Raw genomic sequence first — 8,997 nt, 5'->3', positions numbered from 1 at the left:
ACAGTTTAGTAACTAAGGTATAACACAGATCACTACTGCTACCACCAGTAATAATAATGATAAAGGAAATAACAAGGGAAGAGAATACAACACTTCACCACCAGCAGACTGATAACTCGCCCCCCCAGCCCAACCAAGCACTGACCAATACCTCCTCCAACCCTGCAGTCCTAGCCCTTCTGGGTCACTCTCAGTTACATCCTGGGCATGACGTGCTGTGGTATGGAATACCTCTCTGGTTAGCTTGGGTCGGGTGTCCTGTCTCTGCTTCTTCCCGGCTTCCCCTCCTTGCTGGCAGAGAATGAGGCTCAGAAAGTCCTTGGCCAGACCAAAACATCATTGTTATCAGCTCTGTTCCCAGGCCAAAAGTCAAAACACAGCACTGCACCAGCTATTAAGAAGAAGAAAAATGACTGCTACTGCTGAACCCAGGACATCACATTATATAAACCTAGTCGGACAATGTTTTATTACATTACCTGTTAGAGCAGGTTTGGTTTTTTTTCAATGTACTAAACTGCTTTCATAGTGAGACATAAAAATCTAGTCTACCTAGAGGACTTTTGAAAGACTTGCATGAATCCCCTTTAGCTTATTGTATGTAGTAAAACAGTATTTGATGACAGATCAATGAAATGTATTACCTATATATTTATGATTTTTGCACTGCAGTCCTAAAGGTAGGAGAAGTTGACCTAACAACAAATGAAGTTCTCATTGTAATACTGTATTTTGTGTTAATTTATTTGTTTGCATTACTTTGGAAATCTTCAAATTTTGCATGTGCATGGCCCACTCCAGAATTCTAGTGATAACGAACTTTGTTCAAGTTTCAAGAATTACATTCAGACTATGTGTGAGAACATCTCCAATTTCTAATTTGCTGCTGTAAGAGTTATTAGCTCAATCAGACTGTTATAAACAAGTAAATGAAGAGATTTCAGAAACTTGACTATAGAAAAAGCATAGGTGTAAACATGTGTAGTGTCAGCTGTTTCAGAGGTAACTGCTGCTTTCTGTGCTTTTGTCCCCTAATACCTAGAAAGTATCTTACCTTTTGAGAGCAAGTAAGAAAATACTCTTGGGTGTCTATAGAGGAAACAAATGTGATGTCAACCTATGTTTAGCAGCTGAGAACAACTTAATCTGTCACAGTCTGAGGCCTGTCATCACTGAAACACCAAAGCCTGGTCAAGTAGAAAATGAATTAACCTGAGGCAGGTCCAGTGAATGAAGGAAATACTGAATCTTAATTCAAACTTGGTGGTACTAACCACTGTTCTTCCAGTACTAACCAGCACTCTCCACGTACAGTTTACTCACTGCTTTCCAAAGTTTTCTAAATTTCCTCAAGCGCTGGCCCCTTTTATCTAGCTACTATGTTCACTTGTTACCAGAGACTGTGAAATAATGATGACTGACACTCAGTTAAATCCTTAGGAAGCTCTTACGAGGAAAGAAACAAACCTGAGGACTTGAGTCATTTTAGACCCATGGAAGATTTCTTCCACTGCAGGAAATTATCTGGGCCATCATACTTTCACCCCTAACCTTTGGAGTAGCCCTTTCAGCTGAGGAGCAAAGGAGTGTGAGGAGGCAGAAATCAAAGGAAATAGAGCCAGAATGTGCAGGCGCACAGGAAGGCTAGTCAGGGTTGCTGGGCAGGCTCATCACCAGGTCTCTGTGGAGCTGAGGAAATAGACCTTCCTGAACAGATGTGGTTTCTAAGATGCACACGGACAGGCAGGAAAGAGATGCTGTTCTTGTACATTTAAGGAGAGCCTGTGGTTTATGATCTTTATCTGCAATGTAGTTATGGATCCAAATGTAGCTGGTACACCCTCCCCTCTCAGCTCTTTTGCTAGACAGTTGACTGGATAGTAGTAGAGAAGGAGAAAAAGGAGATAGGATTCCCTGAGGTATCTCAATTTCCAGTATTTGTGACTGGAGGAGTGTGTATGGTACGTTTGTATTCTCCTTCACCTAACCCACGTGTAGTGTAGTGGTGTTTCTATTCTCACAGTGGAAACCCTGCTCCTCCCATCTGAAAATACTCTGCTGTTGCAAGACCTAAGGCACCATCTAGAAGGATTGATAAAGCTGAGCTGCTCTTCAATTGAAAAGAGGTATAGTGAAGTTAAGACTGGTACAAATAAACAAGGTAAAGAAAGTACACTGCTTCATCTTGTGCCTATTCTGTCAAAGACTTCAACCAGAGTCTGTCAAATTGGCTCTTTCTTATTGACACTTTTTAGTCTATAGCTTAGACTAAAAGCAAGTTTATTTTAACTGTTTTAAAATAAATAAGTTCGAACATTACAGGAAGCATGCAGTGCATGCAACTAACCAAGCCTCAATATTACAGTCTGTTTAAATCCAATGAACTTCAAAAAGCATAAGAAAACATTTCCATTTTTATTGTTTTTATTTTGGGGAAACAGGTGGGAGGTTATTCTTTCTTTAGTACTTAGGGGGACAAATACTTTCACTTTTAATTCAATAAGGCACTAAAGTGGTATGTGAAAGAATTATTCTCTCCGTTCTATTGTATTGTATATAGGACAGCTGTTAGAGGATGTAGGGAAGCAATTAGGACAGCTAAGGCATCCTTGGAACTTAATCTGTCAGGTCAAGGACAATAGAAAGGGCTTCTTCAAATACATAGCAAATAAAACTAACACAAGAAGCAGTATAGGCCCACTGCTGAATGAGGTGGGTGCCCTGGAGACAGAGGATATAAAGAAGGCAGAGGTGTTGAATGCCTTCTTTGCCTCTGTCTTTACTTCCACAGACTCTCCCCGGGGGACCCAGATTCCTATAGCCCCGGAAGGAGTCAGGATAAAGGAGGAGTTTGCTTTGGTAGATGAGGATTGGGTTAGGGATCAGTTAAGTAATCTAGACATCTATAAATTGATGGGTCCAGATGGAATACACCCGCGGGTGCTGAGGGAGCTGGCGGAGGTCATTGCTGAGTCACTCTCCATCATCTTTGGTAAGTCGTGGGAAACAGGTGAGGTGCCTGAGGATTGGAGGATGGCAAATGTCACACCAGTCTATAAGAAGGGAAAGAAGAAGGACCCGGGTAATTATAGACTGGTCAGCCTTACCTCCATCCCTGGAAAGGTGATGGAACAACTTATTCTTGACACCATCTCTAGACATATCAGGGATGAGGGTGTCATTAAGAGCAGCCAACATGGCTTTACCAAGGGGAAGTCATGTTTGACCAACCTTATAGACTTCTATGAGCAAGTAACTAGGTGGATGGATGATGGTAGAGTGGTAGGTGTGTTTTTTCTTAATTTCAGTAAGGCATTTGATACTGTCTCCTACAGCATCCTCATAGATAAACTAAGGAAGTGTGGACTTGATGATCAGGTATTGAGGTGGATCAAGAACTGGTTGGAAGGAAGAAGGCAGAGAGTTGTGGTCAATGGGGCAGAATCTAGCTGGAGGTCTGTGACCAGTGGAGTCCCACAGGGGTTGGTGCTGGGACCAGTGCTGTTTAATATTTTCATCAACGACCTGGATGAGGGAACTGAATGTACCCTCAGCAAGTTTGCTGATGATACTAAACTGGGAGGAGTGGCTGACACACCAGAGGGCTGTGTTGCCATTCAGCGAGACCTGGACAGGCTGGAGAGTTGTGCGGAGAGGAACTTGATGAAATTCAACAAGGGCAAGTGTAGAGTCTTGCATCTGGGGAAGAACCACCCCATGTACCAGTACAGGTTGGGGGCTGACCTGCTGGACAGTAGTGAAGGGGAAAGGGACCTGGGGGTCCTGGTGGACAGGAGGATGACCATGAGCCAACAATGTGCCCTTGTGGCCAAGAAGGCCAATGGCCATCCTAGGGTGCATTAGAAAGGGTGTGGTTAGTAGGTCAAGAGATGTTCTCCTCCCCCTCTACTCTGCCTTGGTGAGGCCGCATCTGGAATATTGTGTCCAGTTCTGGGCCCCACAGTTCAAGAAGGACAGGGAATTGCTTGAAAGAGTCCAGTGCAGAGCTACAAAGATGATTAAGGGAATGGAACATCTCTCTTATGAGGAGAGGCTGAGGGAGCTGGGACTCTTTAGCTTGGAGAAGAGGAAACTGAGGGTTGACCTCATCAATGTTTACAAATATGTAAAGGGTGAGTGTCAGGATGATGGAGCTAGGTTTTTCTCAGTGTTGCCCAGTGACAGGACAAGGGGCAATGGGTGTAAACTGGAGCATAGGAGGTTCTATGTGAACATCAGGACAAATTTCTTTACTGTGAGAGTGACAGATCACTGGAACAGGTTGTCCAGGGGGGTTGTGGAGTCTCCTGCATTGGAGGATATTCAAGGCCCGCCTGGACAAGTTCCTGTGTGATGTACTCTAGGTTACCCTGCTCTTGCAGGAGGGTTGGACTAGATGATCTTCTGAGGTCCCTTCCAACCCTTAGGATTCTGTGATTCTGTAGTCCATATGAACATCCCTGGGTCACATGCAATTTTATGGATATAGCATATATGTAAGAAATTTTATGTTTTGCTTCAGCAAAGAAACAAGATTTTTTTTTTTTTTTTTTTTAAGATTCATTATAAAGTACAAGATTGAAAAGTGTCTCAGGATGGGAAGCAGGACCACAGGGTTAACTCACTGGAGTCTGAAATAAAAAACATGGCCGCAGCATATTTATGCCATGTAGTTGAATTTCACATCAGTAGTTTTTCAAGTAGGCACGTTTACAAGACTGCGCTGTGCAGAGGTAATCCTAGAGGCAGTGGAAATAGTCGTTGTTTTAACTACCTGTGTAAAATCAGGCATGATGCTGTGATCTCATGGCTAGCAAGCTTTTGTCCAAAGGTAGCTTGGTGTGACACAGATGCTATGCCTCTGCCTTGTCCTCCAGTTCCTGAAGTAGACGTGCCCTAGGAGCACATACCTCACTGCACCCTTCCAAGGTATTCTTGGATACTCAGTGGTACACCAACAGTATTACAGTAAAGCGCTGCATGATGGCTTGTGAACACCTTGTGAAAGGCAAAACTGTGTGAAACTGTACTTATAATAGCAGACAGGGGGATAAATTTATTGTACTTTCAATATGATAAGATAGAACACTTGAACAATTTTTAATTCAATTTAAAACAAAGAAAACTTGTGAATGTTTACTTGTGTGATCAAGGGACTGAGTTCCACACAATTCAGCTTGCAATTTCACTATTAAAAATTACTTTCAGTGAATTGCTAAAGGAAACTTAGGTCAGGATTTGATCCAAAATAATTATGTCTTCTAATTCTTAGAAAGGTCACAAAGGCTAAATCACTTCCCCCCTCTCCCCACAATGAGATTAGTGTAAATGAGTTCACACCACGAGGGCACACAAGTTGCTCAGTTCTGTGCTGAAAGTCTAAAATTGCCAGATTCCTCCTATACTACAAATGCAAAGACCATGCTGAGGGATCTGTCATGCAGAATGTGACTAAAGTAAACACGTTTTTGTTTGTGCCTCTTCAAATTAGTTTATCTTTTAATATCGGGGCTTCTTGTCACTGCTCTCCGGTGTGTACTTAATGTACTGAACAGATACTTAGTGATGGCCGGTTTAAAGCTAGCTGGCTTTTGACAGATTCACAGATGTTAGAATGGAGAATTGCAGTTGTAATTAATAGTCATTTCAAATAATTTTTGACTATGAATGTGCGTATGTTATAGGAGCCTGATTCTAGAAGTAGATCAGACTGGTTAGCACATTATGCCCATCTGTTTGTAGTGGAATAACCAAAACTGTGGCAATGCTGGAGCGTGCCACAGCTCCCATTTGAAACATATGCCTAATTTCCCTTTCAGATGGAGCCAGAAAACAAAGGTTAAGGAATGATATATGCTCCAGATCTGTTCAATTACAAAGTCAGAGTACGATTGGAAGATGGAACCAGACTCTTGAAGTTAGTAAAGAATTGTCCAATAACATAATATTAGTCTCTGTGGACCATTTAGGTCTCTGCCTGTGTAAATTATTTTATGGGGATTACTGGTAAGTCAGTGGACATCTTGGCTTTTTATAAAAGATAATGGCTTTTCATACAAAACCTGCACCTCTGGCTGAGAAACTCATGGACTACTGAATGGTGGAAATTAATGCCATCACAGTGTTGTTTGGTTCTGCATGCGGTGGGGGAGGGGGAGGCTCTTCCCTGGCAATTCCCACCTCTCTGCTGTTGGGAAGGAGACCGCTGAACTGGAAGTTCATTTAGAGAGGCCCAGGAAAGTTGTTCATATATCATGAGTTAACAGTAAAAATGATGTGATAATACCATGATACCCAGGATTAAAAATTTTCAGATGCACTTTTTTGCTTTTGGTATTCTGAATGTCCCTATGGAATTGTCTGCTGAAGTCTTACAAGAATTGTGGTCAAAAAATATCTGTGCAGTTATTTCTGTGATTGCTGACTGAAAAAAAAAAATAAATTAGAATCCTTATAGGAAAGATACAGCTTCTTTTCTTCTTCTTTGTAATGGTACTACAAGCAAAGGCCTTTGTTTCAGAAAATAGAATGGTTCACAGTTTCTAAGTTTCTGGTATCCTCCTTATTAACCTAAACTTAAACTTCATGGGAACATCAGTCTCAACCACATTATTTATGTTAATCCTTCTTCCTGATTTTAAAATTATGATTATCTAATGAGGACACAAGAGTACACCAGAAGCTGCATACGCTGCAGTTCTCATTTTGAAATCTGACCACTAGAGATTCCAGCAGTCTTTGCCCTGTTCATCAAAAAGATTTTTGAGAGAGTTCAAATAAAATACCTTGCTGGAAATCACAGTCCATTGTCAGAAGAAAAAGAGTAATCAATGAATTATGGTCTGTGAATTGCTCACTTATCTCTAAGATTCATATATTTTGTAATAATATGGTCTACACTTTGCTAAAATAAACCTGTGGTTCTTTGAGTTCTTTCTGGTATCTTGTATATGTGCATATAAAGCCCTTATGTCTCAGAGATTATGATGATAAGCAGAATACAGTCTGGCTCCACATGTGCAAGGAGTAAATATCTTTCCTCTCACGGAAAAATTTTGTCATTTTATGCTTTACCATGTCATAACAATTTAAAAACAGTACAAATGCCCTCAGTATGAAAGCACTGTCTGTATTCTAAGAAGAATATTATTTTACTGCTTTTTAAATTATTTTTTATAGCCTCAATCATTTATATTCTTCAGCAAATTTTCATCTAGTCAAATTTGGACTTAAGTGTCAGTTTGTATCTGCAACACATACTGTGGATCTTATTGGCTGCATAACACAGTGAGTTTCAATGAGTGAAGGCAATAAATCAGAAAACTTACATTTTTACAAACTCTATTCTTGTCCTTATGTATTCTTCTGATTAGAGTTGAGAAATTTCTGTCTATTTCTGTAAATCCTGTTTTCTAAAAAATCACTTAACTGACAATCCATTTGATGGGAAAGACATATTCCCTTAGCTGTGAAAGGAAATTAAAATTTGACTCATAGAGTAGTGGTGAGGCAGAGAGAAAGGTTTGAGTTTCTTGCTCTGCAAATCTGGGAAAAGTCACAGGGGAAAAACACAGCACTGGGGGTAAAAACTTTGGATATACCATGATCAGGAAGGCCTGATACTTCAGAGAAAGAACCTGTTTCTGCCATTGCTCTGAAAACAGAATGTGGTTTGAAGCTGTACTGCTGTGGCATCAGGCACACATAATGTGGAAGGCAGAGATAAAACTTGTATCTAAAAGGGTACATTATATATTATTTGGCTTAATTGCAGTGAAAGTAAATGAGATTTCTATTTTGAGTTATTATCTTGCATTAGACTATTAGTATCTGAGAGTGATTTATAGATCTAAATGAGTTAACCATCAGGCTAAGAAAGATCATTACTAAACTGTGTTTGTAGGCACGTTTTTGTGAGCCAAGGAAACTATGGCTTGCTCCTTGGTGAATGCTCCAGTTAAAAGCTAAAACAAAATCATGGAATCTGAAACCTTATGTTACTGGAAAGACCAGTAGCCCTTGAAGATGGACTTAGGAGAATGGGAATTTTAGAGGCTTGCTTGACAGCAGTTGTCACTGTATCACTCCCAACTGGAATGTAATCGAGTGATTTGTCTCCACTGAAAAACCATAAAGCACCTGAGTTCATTATAGCCCACTGAAAAAGGAATTTGTCATGTGAGGTTTACTGGTGGGTGTTTTTTTTTCTGTTTTGGATGGTTTTACATCTTTTGAGGTCTAGGGGACAGTATAGGTGGCATACATGTGGTCTCTGTGGGACTCTTGCAGGACTTCAAGGTTACACTTCTTTTCATTGAAGGTAAGCCCTTTTGGGTGTGAAGTTACTGTTGGTTTACAGCCCTACCTTGCTCTGTATCTGAGATGGGGAACAGTTAGAGACCTTGTGAATGTTTCTCAGTTACCCATCTCCCTCACAACTCCAGCATAAGAAATGGTCACAGAGGCAGGTGAAACCGACTTAATCTCTTCAGAAGACTGAATGGCATTATTGAATCTGATACCTGAGAACTGCTTAATGACTCATATGGAGTTCCAGAAATGGGAGGTCTTTTAATTCTTTATAATGATGCTCTCTTTGCTTAACTGGATATTGAAAATACCTAATGTATGCTTTTGTTGGGAGCTCTAACTTCTTCTGCCTTTGTGTAACAATAACTACAACCCTGGAGCCTTGCCTTAATCTGAGAAGGTTTTGAAGAATGCCAGAATTAAAGAGAAAACAACTTGTCCCCAGAATTTGGGATACTGTCTTTAATGGGAATTTGATTAGATGTTTATTAAAATAAATATGTTGCATTAGATGTTTATTAAATTAATAGGTTGCAGGCGTACCTGGAGGCTCTACTCCCAACTTGGATAAAAGGCAGTCACTGTCAGTAGAGTGTGTAAGATTTGAAACATAGGTATTCAGTAAATCTTAATCCTTGAGCTGGAAGGAATATATTTAAAAGGGAGAGGGTTATTCTGTCTCTGAAA

Source organism: Pezoporus wallicus, unplaced genomic scaffold (assembly GCF_028554395.1).
Source record: "Pezoporus wallicus isolate ANWC-B61680 ecotype Strahan unplaced genomic scaffold, APGP_CSIRO_Pwel_v1 contig_7806, whole genome shotgun sequence".
Taxonomy (NCBI): Eukaryota; Metazoa; Chordata; class Aves; order Psittaciformes; family Psittacidae; genus Pezoporus; species Pezoporus wallicus.
The sequence above is the reverse complement of the archived record's forward strand: the minus strand, read 5'-3'. Positions refer to the sequence as shown.